This window comes from Eptesicus fuscus, chromosome 14 (genome assembly GCF_027574615.1).
Source record: "Eptesicus fuscus isolate TK198812 chromosome 14, DD_ASM_mEF_20220401, whole genome shotgun sequence".
NCBI lineage: Eukaryota > Metazoa > Chordata > Mammalia > Chiroptera > Vespertilionidae > Eptesicus > Eptesicus fuscus.
The window spans coordinates 27,353,493-27,370,970 of record NC_072486.1 but is presented as its reverse complement, the minus strand read 5'-3'; the positions used below and the strand labels follow the sequence as shown (position 1 = coordinate 27,370,970).

General features: G+C 37.8%; 1 pseudogene; it reads left to right on the top strand.

The window, feature by feature from the left end:
* The first annotated feature begins 7,981 nt into the window (after nt 1-7,981).
* LOC103294660 (chromobox protein homolog 3-like) lies at nt 7,982-8,519 on the top strand (annotated as a pseudogene).
* The last annotated feature ends 8,959 nt before the right edge of the window (nt 8,520-17,478 follow it).

Here is a 17,478-nt window from a genome sequence, read left to right as displayed (position 1 = left end):
TATATACCTAGGAGTAGAATTACTGGGTAAGATGGTCACTCTATGCTTAATTGTTTTGGGACATGCCATACTATTTCCCAAAGTGTTGCACCATTTTACATTACCACGAACATTGTGGGAGGGTTCTAATTTCTCTATGTCCTTGCCAACACTTGTTATTATTTGCCTTTTTCATTTTAGTCATCCTAGTGAGTGCGAAGGGAAATATTATTGTGGTTCTAACTTTTTAAATTGTGTACAGTACTAATTTTGCTTGTCTTTTTTTTTCATAATTTCCTGCTCCTTAAAAAAAAAAAACATTTTTATTGATTTTAGAGAAGAAGGGAGGGAGAGAGAGAGATAGAAACATCAATGATGAAAGAGAATCATTGATCAGCTGCCTCCTGCACAACCGGGATTGACACTGGGGATTGAGCCTGCAACCCGGGCATGTGCCCTGACTGGAAATTGAACTGTGACCTCCTGGTTTATAGGTTGACACTCAACTACTGAGCCATGCCAGCTGGGCTCCTGCTCCTTTAAAAAAAATTCTGAGATTATTCAATTGTGTTTTACTTGAACATTCTAAACTTACTTATTTTAAAGTATTCACAAGACAATTTCATAAATTATTTTCATCTAGAGCAAATTCATGTTCTCATTATTTAACTTTTCTTAGTGTTATATATTTCCTCAAATATTTTGGAATTTCAGTGTGTAGGCTAATTTTTAGTTGGAGGTATTTGAATAAGAACCTCCCCACTTTGTGTTCACATCTCCCTGTCCAATAGTTTTGTGGTGGCCTTATCTGGCTCACTATGTAGCTCTATCCAGAACCAGAATTTATAATGGCATTTTGAGGACTCATCTTAATACTGGGGATAGCACAGATCCAGTTTGTGAGCCAGCAGGAAACTTTATCAAAAAGCTGTATTAGATCTGTAGACTTTCATCTTAATAAAGTCCTAGTCCTAGTTGTTTGTCAGTAATAGTTTTTTTCCATCACATCATGTCACATGGTCAGAAGGGTTAATTGTAGGAATCCCTTTCCACGTCCTGCGTGGTTCAGGGTTCCAGTTCAGGGTTCGAGTTCTGGAGAAGGGCCGCACACAAATGAAAGGAGACTTGAAGAAATTCAATTTGGCGAAATGGGGGACCAGGCGGTAGTCCAACTCTAGTGGGAGAACTACGCCCTGATCGGCCCTGCCATCCCTTTTATTGAGGTTTTGGGGAAAAACATCTTAGGCAAGATAAACAGAAGCTTACATGTAGCCCTTAGGCAGGAAATAACAGAAACTTACATGGGACAAACAAAGGTGGAGGCTGCTTCAGCTAACAATGTCTCAACTAAAGGGCGAGTGGTTAGAGCAATTAAGGTTGTTGACCAGCCTTCCTGGCTTCCTGTCAACATCTCTCTTTTAGTGAAACTAATTTGTTTCCGGCAGTTAATAATATAGAAAATTGGGAATTGAGTTAGAAATAAGGAGAGTCCAACTTGCTCTTAACTTTAAATATTGAAACTGCCCTATGTCTACCAACTACAGCTCTGCTCAGAGCTTTGTTTCTTTGGTTGTTCTTAGTCTACAAAGATATTTATTTTATTTTTACACCCATTTAAAAAAATCTTATATTTATCTTTCCTTTTTATGTGGCTGGAGCAGAGAGGGTATATTAAGTGTGGACTCCCTGCATCATTTTAGCTAGAAGTCTTGCTTTACTTAAGTAAGGAAAGCTGGGGGTTGCAGTAATCTTGCAGCAGGAGCTAGAGAGTTAACAATCTCCATGTGAGAACAAGAGTGAATATTTTGTGTTTGTCTCCACAGCATTCTTTCTTACATTTTGGAACCTTGCCTCCCCTCTGTTATCTGTCAATATGATTTGAGGTTTGGCTCATCTGACCCCCATAGCATCAGTATGTAATACAAGGCCTGACCACAGTAACTGGTTTAGGGATGAGCAAATAATCAAAGTTGTCCAATGATATTCCTCCTTGTTATTTTTCTATCAGGAAAGAGATCTTTTCTTTTCCCAGATCCCCAAAATCCTCACCTGTAAAACGGGGGTTAATAATAATATTTGTTTCATAGAGCATCATTGGCTAGAAGTAAATGAGATGTGTTGGCTATGAACATCATCATTGTTGTTATGATTTCATGTGAAATTTAGAGGAATATGAAATCACCCTGGACTGGCTTGGTCTTAGAGGGATTCCTACAGAAGGTGGATCTTAATGGATAAGTAGGTGTTTGACAGAGAGGAATACAGAAAAAAGCATCATTTAGAGATAGAGCACTATGGCAGTGGGCTACAAGGGATTGTGAGGAGGAGCATCAGGTGAAAGCTGAGTGTGTGTGTGGCAGCAGAGCACATTTGGGAAGCTTGCTGGGCTTGAACTGAAGAGTTTGGACTTGGCCCAGCCAGAATGGCTTAGTGGTTGAGCGTTGACCTATGAACCAAAAGGTCATGGTTTGATTCCCAGTCAGGGCACATGCCCGGGTTGTGGGCTCTATCCCCAGTATGGGGCATGCAGGAGGCAACCGATCAATGATTCTCTCTCATCATTGATGTTTCTATCTCTTTTTTTCCACTTCCGTCCTCTCTGAAATCAATCTCTCTCTCTCTCTCTCTCTCTCTAGATAGAAAGATAGATAGATATAGATAGATATAGATATAGATAGATATAGATATAGATATAGATATTTAAAAAAGAGCTGGAACTTGGGTTTGCAGGTAAACCAAGAAAGCTTTTGAATTAGAAAGTAATAGGACCGACAAGGGATGGCTTACAATGAAATAACTCTTCTATAGGCAGAGGAGAAGTGAACAATAAACGCACCTTGTTCACTAACCTCTTGATGACTTAAACCCCAAACACAAAGCAAAAACACACATAGGAGATGGTCTAGGAGCATGAAGGAAGAAAGTGAAGCAGGAAAATGTCCTCTTTCCCACTGGACTCAGCTCATGTTTTTCAGTTTTTTATATGTTAACTAAGTCAGCTTTCTTTAATCTCTTGGCATTGTACCCCGAGTGTGTGTGTGTGTGTGTGTGTGTGTGTGTGTGTGTGTTTACATTATATTTTTATACAGATTTGTGATTTGCACAAAATTTTTAATGATTTATGGATGTTGTGATAGTCAGTTGTGTCCACATCCATTTTACTATTATTTTTTAAAATAAATAAGTCATTTTGGGAACTCCAGCAAGATATGGGCAAACCAAACCTAGCCTTGGAAATATCTGAAGACATGGCATCAAATGGCTTAAGAAGAAATGTGTTCTATACTTTGCTACAGTTTTCATTACTCCCCTGTTATTCCCCAACCCTGCGCCTGTGTGTCAGTGGTGTTTATCATGACACTAGTGCTATTGTTTTGGTCCTGCTCAGTTCCATACATTGATTTTCATTCCTTACTTGGCCTCTGTAGGCATTTTAACTGTGACTCATGAATAAAACCAAATTTGATTTTTCCTGTTGAAGTTCAATTTTTATAGGCATTTCTTCTAAGTATTCTAAGGCAAGCTAAAAAGCAGCATTAATTATCCAAAATACTGAACAGCTGAGGTCAGGCCAACTCTTGGTTGTAACTCATGTATGCCACCTTTCTTGGCCTGGTTAATTTTGTGCAATTATTAGAGAGGGGATCTGCCAGGAGTTGTTTTCTAGCTGATGGCAGGCCAACAGATGCTATGAAATCATGTCAACATGTGCCAAGTTGTCACTTTTGCATCCCTGTCTTTCAAGGAGTTCATTTTTTAAATCCCTTGCCTACTGTTGTCATATTTCATTGCTCAGATAGATAAAGATTCATACCCAGATGAACAAATTCTTAGGAAAATGCTATTTTTACCCAATTCTCTAAACCACATATGAGTGACAAATATTTCCATAGGATTAATGAATAGGTGTTTCAGTCTCCTCCGCCCTTATTAAATACTAGCCTTTTCTTTCATACTTGGAACTCTGTTGAATTTGTGGATGAGAAACATTTTCCATATGTAATGAATCCAAGGATTTTTTAACCTATGAGATTTTGTTGCATATGTTGGTCACTCTTTTAAATATAACCAAGAATCAAATAACCCTAGACTCTGGTACTCAATCATTTAAAATATTTTTATATTCCTAAGTAATATACATAGTGTATATTTCTTGATAAGATCAAGAATTGACCAAGGGGGATCATAGCTTTGGCCATCCTTGTTTTTATCATTTGCCAATTTTTTTTTCTTAGTTTCATAAAAACCACATAGAAACCAAATGACTTGGTTTTCTTTCCACTTCTCTAGGCAACAAACCAACTTTTCAGTTTCCATGGACACCCAGTTGAGCAACAGTAGTTAGATCTATAAAAACTGCTATCTGACTTGGAGTCTGATGGTGATCTACCAATCAGTGTTGGGATGGCAATTCCATTTGACCTCAAAAGGACTGTATGTATAAAATTGCACACGAGCATCTGGGGCTGTGTCAAGTTACTGTCCCTGGTACTTTACCAGTTTCTTAATTTGTGGAGGTTCACAAATTACTACGGATCATGTCTTGATATCTGGGTAGTTAGAAAGCTCCAAAATAAAGTAGTGATAATGGTAATAAACCAGATCTGTTTGAAACAGATTTACTCTCCATTTGGGTAACCAAGAGGCTTCACATACTGATGGCTATGTTAACTCATTTGAGAAATAATACATACTTGGAAACCCTGTGGAAAGCTCAAAATATACTTGAAATGAGAGAAGCCCATAGACTTAACGTTTTAGTACATATGAAGGACAGCTTCGTATCTAGGATGTAATGAAAGTCTGTCCATTCAAGCTCAGTCAAAATATAAGAAAACATTGAAATTGAATTGTGCTATATCATGTGCTAATTTTCCATGGCCTAATCCCTCCTAGCCTAGGATAAAATGAGTGATTATTTGAAAAGATTAATCTGGTTTCCAAATTTTTAATATATATTTTTTGCTTTTGCTTGCATTGTGTAAAATTCTCCTTTCCCAGTTGCTCCAAAATTAACAAATTAAAAAATGGATCTTACACACAATTAATCAGTGTTGTAAATGTTGAAAATAAAGTCATTTAAAAATATTGAAAATGATAGTTTAATCGGCAGATGCTATAAACAATTGTGTATAAGTCTTTGTGTAGATGATCCAAGAGAAAACATGGCTATACAAAGGTACACACAATCTTCATAGCAGTTTTACTTGTAATAATAAAAAACCCCAGAAACAACAAAAATGTTCATCAACAAGTGAATGGATTAATAAACTATGGTATATCCATACAATGGAATATTACTCAGCAATAAGAGAAAATAACTACTAATTGCATAGCAATATAAATTAATCTCAAAATAATTATGAATTAAAGAAGTCAGACTAAAGAGAGTACATAATATATTATCCCATCTATAAAATAGACTAGAAAACACAAACTAATCTATAGTGACAAAAACCAGATTAGAGTTGCCTGAAGATGGGGGTGGCGATGAGGAAGAGCAGGAGGGAGGGATTACAGAAGAGCACAAGAAAACTCTTTCAGGTGACACATAATGTTCATTATCTTCATTGTGATGGTGGTTTTACAGGTACATTCATAGGTCACAACTCAGCAAACTGTATACTTTAAATATGTGCAGTTTATTATAATCTAATAAAGCTGTTAACAAAGGAAACAATGTATATGTTCAAAAAATTGAAGAGTGATTTAGTATGTTATTTAACAGTAAATTTTTTGAACATTGTCTTTTATTTTTATTTTTTTTAAATATATTTTATTGATTTTTTTATAGAGAGGGATAGAGAGTTAGAAACATCGATGAGAGAGAAACATCGATCAGCTGCCTCTTGCACACCCCCCACCGGGGATGTGCCCGCAACCAAGGTACATGCCCTTGACCAGAATCGAACCTGGGACCCTTGAGTCCGCAGGCCGACGCTCTATCCACTGAGCCAAACCGGTCTCGGCTGAACATTGTCTTTTAAAAATCATGTCTTTGAAGAGCATTTAATATCATTGGAAAATGCTTATAATATTCAGAGACAAATACAGTCCTGTTTTATAATGGTTCATTAATATTTTTCAAACATTAAATGAAAAAAAGTAGGAAACAAAAAAATGCATATATAATTTAATATGATCCATTTAATATGATCTCTTTTGTCTCTCATAATTGAAAGAAAATACCCCAATATGTCACCATTGTTCTCTCTGTGAGGTGGAACCATGTATGATCTTTATTTTCATTCTTATGCTTTTGAGATTCTTCTAAAGTTGAGCTTTCATTACTGCCACAAGCAGACAAAAACCCAATAAATGCTTTAAAAGATTTTCTCCTACACAGGAAACTCAATGGTGGAAATATTTTTAGAAAATGTACCAATCTAATTGAGGCACAGGCATCTTTCCCTGCACAGTAACATGCTACCACGTGCTAGGGCTGTTGGTGTGGAATGGTGGACGTGCTGGGAAGAAAGGCTGTTAAACCAGCTCCAGCCTGCAGCTTCTAGAAATGCCTACTTATAAACGAGTTTTATGTAGCCTCAGGAATTTGCTTACCTTTGTTACTTCGCAACTAGCAGTCCCTTGATCAAACTAGGTCAAAGACAAGGAGAATACATTGTGGGCCGCTCACAACACAGCTCTGTCAGGAATTGTTCATCAAAGATGTCCTAATGAGAAAAGAACAGTTGTATATGAGTGTTCCTATGAAAGTAGATAATTCCTCAGTCTTTTGTCCAATCAATAGTGACCGTTATGCACCTTTGACTTCTTTCCTCTTTGAGTCGAAAAGAAAACTAGTGTAGATCTAAGCCTGTGGGATGAGGGCAAAGGAGGAAGACTTGTAAAAGTGAGGGTCGAGGTGTAAAGGAGTTGGGAGTGCTCTAATGCACTCGTTCACCCAAACTATGATGGCATTTGTCTTGTAAGACTTGCATTCTGTGTGGAGAAAGACAATGATTAGAAGCTGTCTGCAATGAGGTGTGATTTGGCAGGGAGTGTGTGGATGAATGCTGGTGAGACCCAAGGTAGACCTCATACCCTGCTTTGCCAGATGTTGGAGTTGTACCTTATAACCTGACCTATTCCTGTCCAATAAGATGAAAAATAAAAATAAAATGGATATTGAGCTCGAGATGAGGAGGGCCGGAAATATGGCTGACTTGGAGTCAGCTTGGAGGCAGAAAATAGAGTAGTCCCCTTACTCATGGTTTCTTTTCCATGGTTTCAGTTACCTAAGGTCAACCTCAGAAATAAACAATTCATAAGTTTCAAATTGTGTGTCATTTTGAGTATCATGAGGAATTCTGCCATCCTGCTCAGTCCCACATGGGACATGATTCATCCTATCATCCACTGTATCCATGGTGTAGATGCCCCCAGCCCATTAGGCACTTCGTAGCCAACTGAGTTATCAGACTGACTGTGGTGGTAACACAGTGATTGTGTTCAAATAACTCTTATTTTACTTAATAATGGCCCCAAAGTGCAAGAGTAGTGATGCTGGCAATTTGGATACACCAAAGAAAAGCAATAAGTGCCTCCTTAAGTGAAAAGGTGAGTACAGTACTATAGGATAGTTTGAGATGAAGACAGAGAGAGAGAGACAGAAAGACTACTCACATAAAAGTTTTATCACAGTATATTATTATAATGGTTCCATTTTATTATTAGTTATTATACTTAATCTCATATTGTGCCAAATTTATAGTTTAAACTTTATCATAGGTATGTATGGATAGGAAAAAGCATAGTACAGGGTGAGCAAAAGTAGGCTTACATTTGTGAGTGCACAAAACACAGTGTTTATTCTTGTATCATTATTTATTAATTACTGTATTATTTCCATGCGAACAACTGTAAGCCTACTTTTGCCAACCTCTGTATATAAACGGTTTGGTTTTATCCACAAATTCGGGCACCTACTGGGGGTCTTGGGATGTATACCCCGTGGAAAAGGAGAGACTACTGTAATAGCTATTTAAATTTGCAATAAAAAATGGTCTCTGATAACACTACATTGCAAAAAATGGGAAAGGAGCAGAATGGAAAGAGTAAAAGAGTTGAAGGGGCAGAGCCTGGAGAATTTGTGGTGGAAAAAGCACAGGAAGGATGTGAATGGGAAGGTGGAGTATCTCCTAAAATGGAAGGTAATGCAAATGTTGCTAGTATTGGGAAGCTGAAGAAAGTTTAGATTGTCCAGAGTTTATGAACACATTTCTTATTTCTCAAAAGAGCTGATAAAAGGAAAGATGGTACAAAAAGAAAATCTTTCTCTGACAGTGAGTCTGGTGATAGCACATCAAAGAAGCAAAGAGATGCTGCTGACAGAGTTTTTGCCAGAGGTCTTGATCCTGAACCAGTAATTGGGGCCTTAGACTTCTGTGGAGAATCTATGTTTCTAATGAAATGGGAAGATTCAAATGAGGTAGAGTTGGTGCTGGCAAAAGAGGCAAATATAAAGTGTTCTCAAATTGTAATGGCTTTTTTTTGTGTGTGAAGAGAGACTAATTTGGCATTTTTTCCCCAGAAAATGAAGTCGATAATTGTTTGGATTTCTATAGATAGAGGCCCGGTGCACGAAATTTGTGCACAGGGGGTGTGTGTCCTTCAGCCCAGCATGCACCCTCTCCAATCTGGGACATCCCTCTCACAATCCAAGACTGTTGGCTCCCAACTGCTTGCCTGCCTGCCTTCCTGACTGCCCCTAACCGCTTCTGCCTGTCAGCCTGATCACCCCCTAACCACTCCCCTGCCAGCCTGATTAATGCCTAACTGCTCCCCTGCCAGCCTGTTTGCCCCTAACTGCCCTCCCCTGCAGGTCTGGCCCCCCCAACTGCTCTCCCCGGCAGGCCTGGTCACCCCTAACTGCCCTCCCCTGCCAGCCTGTTTAACCCCTAACTGCCCTCCCCTGCAGGCCTGGGTCCCTCCCAACTCCCCTCCTCTGCCGGCCTGGTCACCCCTAACTGCCCTCCCCTGCAGGCTTGATTGCCCCCAACTGCCCTCCCTTGCAGGTCTGGTCCCTCCCAACTGCCCTCTCCTGCTGGCCATCTTGTGGTGGCCATCTTGTGTCCACATGGGGGCAGCTATCTTTGACCACATAGGGGCAGCCATCTTGTGTGTTGGAGTGATGGTCAATTTGCAAATTATTCTTTTATTAGATAGGATAGAGGCCTGGTGCACGGATGGGGGCCAGCTGGTTTGCCCTGAAGGGTGTCCCAGATCAGGGTGGGTGTTCCCTTGGGGCATGGAGCGGCCTGGGTGAGAGGCCTGTGGTGGTTTGCAGGCTGGCCACGCCCCCCGGCGACCCAAGCAGAGGCTCTGGTATCTGGGATTTATTTATCTTATATAATTGAAACTTTGTAGCCTGGAGTGGAGCCAAGTCTCCTGCTTGCTCTGTAGCCACAGCCATTTTTGTTGGGATTTATTTATCTTCTATAATTGAAACTTTGTAGCCTTGAGCGGAGAACAGGGCAGGCCAGGGTGTGCGGGAAGTTTGGCTTCCTCCATCACTGGGGAAACCCAAGCCTCCTGCTCGCTCCATGGCTGCAGCCATTTTTGTTGGGATTTATTTATCTTCTATAATTAAAACTTTGTAGCCTTGAGTGAAGGCCTGGGCCGGCCAGGGTGTGCAGGAAGCTTGGCTTCCTCCATTGCTGGGGAAACCCAAGCCTCCTGCTCGCTCCGTGGCCGCAGACATCTTGGTTGGGTTAATTTGCATACTCGCTCCTGATTGGCTTGTGGGTGTGGCTTGTGGGTATAGCAGAGGTACGGTCAATTTGCATATTACTCTATTATTAGATAGGATGATAAATAGATGACTGATTCAGATATAAAATCTGGGTCTTGGTCTTTTGATTTATTAGTGTGAATAACTACATTCTAATGAAAATAAAGTTTGATATATTAGTTTTAAAGTAGTATAGGGGGAGTTGGATTTTTAAGTCTATGGCACTGGTTACATTGAACAAATAAATGAGGCTTTCTTAGTTGCTTTCTTTATCAGCAGAAAATTTGATATCATGGTATGTTATATAGTCTGTATTAGAGAAAACCTTTTCTAAATGTAGGGGAATATTTTCATGGTCTTTCTTTAATCAGAATTTGTGTTTAACTCATTATGCCTAAGGACCATTTTGAGTTTTTTGTTTATTTGTTGTTTTGTGTGTGTATATACATAAATACATATGTAAATGGGTTTCCTTTCCTCTTCTTCCTTCTTTCCTCTCCCACCATTTCACAACCATAGTAAACTCATGTTTTTGGGATACCATTATTCTGAACAACCTAAAAAATGAGTCATTTCATGTGAAACTGAAAACTTTTCTCAGTCATTAATCTTTCCAATTAAATAGAGAATTCTGTAATTAATTAGACAATTTAAATAAAATGTAAATGAATCCTGTGTGTTTTAATTAGTTAAGCAAGACTTAGTTAAATGACTACTTAAAGGTTCTTTCTAGTGAAACTCTCCTTTACAAGTTAAAAATCCCCTGTGCTATATTGATTAAAAGGTCAATGTCTACAACTTTGCTCATGGAAACCTAATCAGATGGTTAGAGATATTGACAATATAAGAAGACCTTGTTGGAATAAATTGGTGAACAACTTTTGTCATCTAAACTATTGATTTTGCATGATTTTTCTTTACCCCCAACTCATTTCTTACATATAGGCTCAATCTTTTTGATATTTGGGTTACTGGCTTAGTGGAAGCCTTGAAAAATAATAACTTCATAGTACTAAGAATGTTATATATTGTTTACTTTATTGTAAGTACTGCTGAACAGTGGTCAATAAATACTTTTATATTAAAAAATAAAATGGATATGTAAGCTTCCACTTTTGAAAATTAGTAGCTTAAAACATTTTAGCTTTTAATTTCTTCCTTTGTTAATTCTTTTAAAGAGTTATAAGCAAATGCTTGAAAATACGTCTCTGTCAAATTGTCTTTGGGATGCATTGCTCTGTGAGCAATCCCATCCTTTTGCAAATTTATCTTCAAATAGTTACTTTTAAGTATTCTGTTCCCCACCCCACCACTTCCCTCAGTTTTCCCTAGAATTTTGAGTTGAACCTCTTGGTCACTCCAACATAACTCTTTAACCTTTTGGATTTACCCTCAGCCTCTACCCTCAACTGGATCATTAGTCTCCCACCTTTGGGTAAAAACTGTGGGAACTTCCAGTCCCTACTGCCTAGCTAGGGTCAGGGGTGGTAAGTGGAACAAGGAGTAAGGAGAGTCTTCTACCTAGGAACCAAGTTTTAGGCATTACTGGTAAGAATTATATATGCTTTCTTACTTAGAAAAATTGTCATACATGTGGATCAGTGATTTTCAACTTTTTTCATCTCATGGCACATATAAACTAATTACTAAAATCCTGTGACACACCAAAAAATATTTTTTGCTGATCTGAGAAAAAATAGGTATAATTTTGTTTGGTTTACAAAAAAGATAATAATAGTAATTACATACTCTTTTTGCTCCAAAATGACTTTTTAAAAGTCAGGTGCCTACATTTGTATATTAAGGATGGCTGTTACCAAGAAATTACCATTCAGATGCAACCTTATTATTCTGTGACCAATAAGATGCAACTTTATTACATAACCTATATATAGGGTGTCCCCAAAAAAGGTATATACACACTTTGAATAATTGTAAAGGCAGTATTTATTAAAATACATTTCCTTTTCAAAATTGAGCTATCAGCTTTTATATTGTGTATACATTTTTGGGGGGACTCCCTCTATGGTTCAAGAAAGGGCATTCACATTGGACAGCTACTTTGTTGGCTGTTGTCATTTTTTTTTCTTTGACAATCTAAGAAAAAAGAGCTCAGTGTCCCTGACTATATAGTCAGGTATTGCATGTTTTAAAAATTCTTCCAGCACACCAGAGTGCCTGCCACAGCACAACAGTTGAAAATTGCTGATGGAGATTAAGTTCTAGAATATTATGATGACAGTGTTTAAAGCATTTGTAGTAAAATAAGTCTTAGTGGCTCACTTGTGTTGTGAAGTTCTTGGAAAGTTGGTATTGATGTGTATATATAATGTTATATATCTATTATCTATTTATATGTTATATTTCTTAACAAATTTTTATTGAACTAATTATTTATTTAACCCAAACTTTTTTTTAAAATATATTTTATTGATTTTTTACAGAGAGGAAGGGAGAGGGACAGAGAGCCAGAAACATCAATGAGAAAGAAACATCAATCAGCTGCCTCCTGCACACCCCCCACTGGGGATGTGCCCGCAACCAAAGTACATGCCCTTGACCGGAATCGAACCCGGGACCCTTCAGTCCGCAGGCCGACGCTCTATCCACTGAGCCAAACCGGCTTTGGCAATTTAACCCAAACTTTTGATTAAGCAGAACATATTCTCCAATTATGCTTGATAACAGAATTTGTCATATTTAAACTTGAAAGAATGTAATGTAGAAGAGTTATATATTCATAAATATGTTAGTATATCGATCAGAATTATCTTTTACAATTGTTCCTAACATTTAGTTAACAACAGCTTACTCAGAGTTCCCTCTACCAGACTATTACAGAATAATTCAATTTTGTATGGGCAGTAATTTTTTCATAAGTAAGTTAAGTCCTTTCAGTATTAAAAAAATGTCTTTGTATCTCAGGTGAATGTCACACATTTGTGACTAAATAATTAGTGAAATTCTGAATGTATTGTTGATTAAGGTATGTTTGTAAGACACTCTTGAGGATTTGAAGAATGATCTTGGTATAAATCAGCATTCAAAAATGAGACATCATACTTAATTTGAGAAGGGGCTCTTTCTAAAGTCTGCAACAAAATGATTTAGAAACTCTGAAATAAAACCTGGGAAATTTAGGTTTGTGGCATCAATTTTAGAATATTTCAACATTTAAACCCTAAGACTTATTTCCAGCATGAGTTTATTAAGGCGCGCTTGTCAATAGATCATTGTTCTTTTTAAACATAATTTTAACCCAGAAGAAAAGTTAATAACAATTAGTATTTGAGTTCTGAGGATTATAGATATGTGACATTTATACTCTTGCACATACACACAGAGGGGAAAAAGTCATTTTGAAACAGAAAACTGTTTCATTCCATAAGCATGCCATTAATGCATGATTCAAGATGTCATAGTTTGGATGAGATAATCAAATTCCTTAGATGAATCAACTGAAAGCAGATGCTTCATTTAGGAATAACTCAGAAACCTGTAAATTGAAGACAGCAGATTGAAATGAAGAAAAAGAGAAATAAGTGTAAAGATATTACTAAAAATGCAAAATGGTTAAAAATTGTCATTATGACCTGGGCCAAGGAAAAAATTTTATGCTCATTGGTCTTTCAAGGAACTACCTCCAAATGCAAGTACAGCTCAAGTTCTATTATTAGCAAGTACATGTTTGATATTGACAGATGGACATGCCATCATTTTGAGACTATGCATTTGAAACCCTTGGGACTCATCATAGAAAGAATGAACTAAGATTCTTTGAAAATCCCAGTCCAAGAAAGTTTGTTATTGATAATAATAATTCATGTTTGTAAGGTGCTTTTTATTCGACTCTTAAGACTCTGTATAGATGTTTAAATATGCATGGTCATATATCACTGTCATCATACATCATAGCCCAAATGTTTCACTTCCTTGTACATAAAGCAACTCTTTATTTCATATGTGAAAATACAATCTCTACCTTGCCACACAAATTCTCCACAAATAGCACCTTCTTATTTATGCTCCTATATTGCTTGTGCTCAAGGATTGTTAATGCAATATTTTCTTAAAGCAATGTTTTAAAAATTCTTTAAAAACAAAACACCTGTGTTTTCTGGCAGGACAACAATGTGTCAGCCAAAATAGCTTTATTTAATGACTGACTGTGGTTAGCTAGCGCCCCATAATTCATTTCATAATTGGAAAAAAATGTAACATTTGCTGACATCATCTGAGTGCTGATCTGGACCCATTGAACAGGGAGTTTTCCAACAAAAACGATTTAATTTTCCATTTCACAATTCAGGAAGGACTTAGGAATGGGGCATTCATGGAGTCTAGAAATGATTTTCATTTTCAGGATTTCAGCTCAAAACTTGGACGGGAAGAAAGACTGTCTAAACATAGTTTAATTTCCAAGCCAAATTTTCATTTGTAAAAATCTCACTTCCTCTTAGGCAGTTTGAGATCAAACATATTAAGAAGAAGCAATGGCTAAAGTGGAATAGAAATTAAAAATGTGTTAAAAATTAACCTTTTGCACTTGGATGTCGAGTGTGACTCGACACGGTTAGCATTAGAATAAAGGAATCGAGAAAAAAAGCAAGCGAGTGCAAAGGGTTAAAAACCTAATAGGTGAGGAGAGATAGAGTTACTATAAGCTATATTCTGAAAGGTTTCTTAAACAAGTATGTATGCACCTGATTCTTGCCTACCTGGATCTCTGGTTTATTTGAAAATTTGCAAAATACACATAAATTGCATTGATGATTATATATAAGTAATGCACTACCAGTTGTAGTGTTATTATTTGATATTGATAATTTTATACACTGCTGCAAATAAGGGTAAAGAATATCTAGCCTAGTCTTTCTTTAAAAAATTCATCTTTATATCAGAGAGGAGAAAGATAAATTTATCTTTAACATTGATTCTTAAATATTTTTGTTTCTTTTCATTTAAACACTGTCTTGGGAATTCCATTAATTCTCTATCTACTTCTCTTGATGATTTGCCTCCAAACTCATGATTTGGGTTAAACCCATCTATCTGTTTACCCTGTAGGGACATCTGAGCAGCTGAAACGGCTGGAAAAAACAAACACTACTGTTCTGATGTAAGTTCCACAGCCACAAACCTCAGATGGGCACTCAACATGTCCAGAATCTTACCCACAGTGAATGAGAGTTGGGTAGGAGTGCTTTCTCAAAGGAAAATGGAGGTGCTCTTATCAGAAGAAAAAAGAGATGTTGGGAAAGCAAAAACAACAAATGGCCAATGTCTCTGATGTGTCAGATGATAAGAATCACCAGAACAAGTGTTAAAAACAGATTCCTGGGCCCTACCGGTTCTTACTGAATCATAATCTCCTGGAGATGTCTAGGAATTGGTGTTTATTTTTATTTTATCATCCTATATAATCTACTGAACAGCAGAACGACTGATCGCTATGACTTGCACTGACCACCAGGGGGCAGACGCTCAACACAGGAGCTGCCCCCTGGTGGTCAGTGTGCTCACACAGCGGGAGCACGGCTTAGTCAGAAGCCGGCTGACAGCTAGAGAGCACAGTGGCAGTGGCGGGAGCCTCTCCCGCTTCCGCAGCACCACTGAGGATGTCTGACTGACAGCTTAGGCCTGCTCCCTAAGCCGTCAGTCGGATATCCTCCGAGGGCTCCCAGACTGCGAGAGGGTGGAGGCTGGGCTGAGGGACTCTCTCCCCACCCCTCCACCCCCGCCCCGAGTGCATGAATTTCATGCACCGGACCTCTAGTTATTATTTAATCCTCACCCAAGGATATGTTTTATTGATTTTAGAGAGAGGAAGGGAAAGAGAGACAGATAAAGAAACATTGATGTGAGAGAGGAACATCAATAGGTTGCCTCCCATATGTGCCCTGACCGGAGATCCAACCTGAAACCTTTTTGGTGTAGAGGATGATGTTCCAACCAACGGAACCACCCGATTGGGGTGTAATTGGTGGTTTTTTTTTTGCTGTTGTTTTTTATAGAATGACTACTCCACCTTAGCCACTGCTTCTGCTAAAATGTAAAGAAGTACTTGGAATATTCTTTTTTTCCATTCATCTTAATATATACTTCTCAGCTAGGTTATACACTTGCGTTAAAGAGATGGGAACAATTATTTGATTGCATTTAAGTAGGTATGCAGTTGAAATCAGTATGGGCATGGTCTGAAATCTATGATACTTCTCTAAACCATCAGGAAATTATTCACCCTTTTCACTTCTGCAGTGTCAAACCAATAACATGTTTTATTTTAAAAAGAAAGCAAAAATGAAAATAAAATAGAAACCTCTTCTAATTCAACTCTTTTTTTTCTCCCCAAACAGAAAAATGGGTAAATGGCTGCAGTCTGGATTTGTTAAAAGAGGATACCATCTTTTTCATGTCTTGAATAATACCCACACTCCTCATTATTAAACATCTGTTTAGGCTTCATTACTTGAAAAGAAGCCATACTCAGCAGAAGGAAAAGTCACAGTGAGCACCAGTGCATTACCTGCTGGTCTTATGTCAGGTGTGTTGGCTGATTTTAGTGTGTGATGTGGGAAGTGGTTCTAAGAATGGAGGTGTCCTGCCTCCCTTACACTTCCATGAAGGTGTGTTGGCTTCTCTGGATTCTATATACCTTGTGGATTTGAGTTTTAAAGCCAATATTTATCAATGTTAAAGGAATTTAAGCTATAACATATAATATTTAAAATTAGCACTATGGAACTCATATGCATTGAAATGTTGTTCAATTGTAATAACAATACCAATAAACTGAAATTTAAAATAAGTTATTGAGTATTTTCTATATACCTACCATTACGTTAAACACATCACATAATCTCATTAAATCCTTACAACAACCCTATGAGGTAGTTGTTATCATTGTCCCTATTTGACCTCGAGCGCCAGGTAATCTACCTAAGTTCACACAGCTAAGAAATGGCTGAGACAAGTTTTAGTGCAGTCTGTCTCCATCCATATACACCTACCCTTGCCTCTTAGTGCCTAATGGGTTTACACTGCCAATGAGGATGTGTTCTGTGGTAATGTTTTTATTGACACAGAGGAGGACAAGATTAGCAGCAGCATCTTAAGTATGACTGAATCAATGACCTTACTTCATTAACTCCACTCAGCTAAATGAGCTTAGCACAGACTTGGGTGTTACAGAACACTTGGAAGTGATTAAAGCCTTGCCTTTGGGTTGAAGGCTCCTGGACTGGGAACAAACAGCCTTTAGGAGGCCATGCTTTCTGTTGGTGTGGGATAGACAGAGTAGATTCACAGAATAAAGGCAAATGAACATGCAAGTAGAAACCTGCACCCTTTAAGTTCAACAAAAGCAAGAACCAAACTCATTCAGTTATGGCCACCACCAAGAAGTCCTCATTTATTCAACCCGTGACACTAAGGAAAATTTTTCATTTTTTCAAAATTCATTTCTATATTAATTTTATTTCTTTAAAAATGATGGCAGACTGTTCAAAAACATTTCTTGGTCTTTTTATTAGCCTCTTGGAAAGTTAGAAGTAGTCCTGTAGTCTCCAAAACTGGTTTGAATTAGGTGCACGAGTTGAGTCTATCAAATTGGAGAAGGATTTGAACTTTCCAACACTTTTTATAAAACAGGTATCAACAACAGAAAAAGGGAAAGCCTGCCTCAACAATCCTATGCGAGCCTCCCAGTTTGTTTTTTCTTTAATTATTGTCAGTCCTTGAGAAATGTACCTATCTGTTGCAATAAG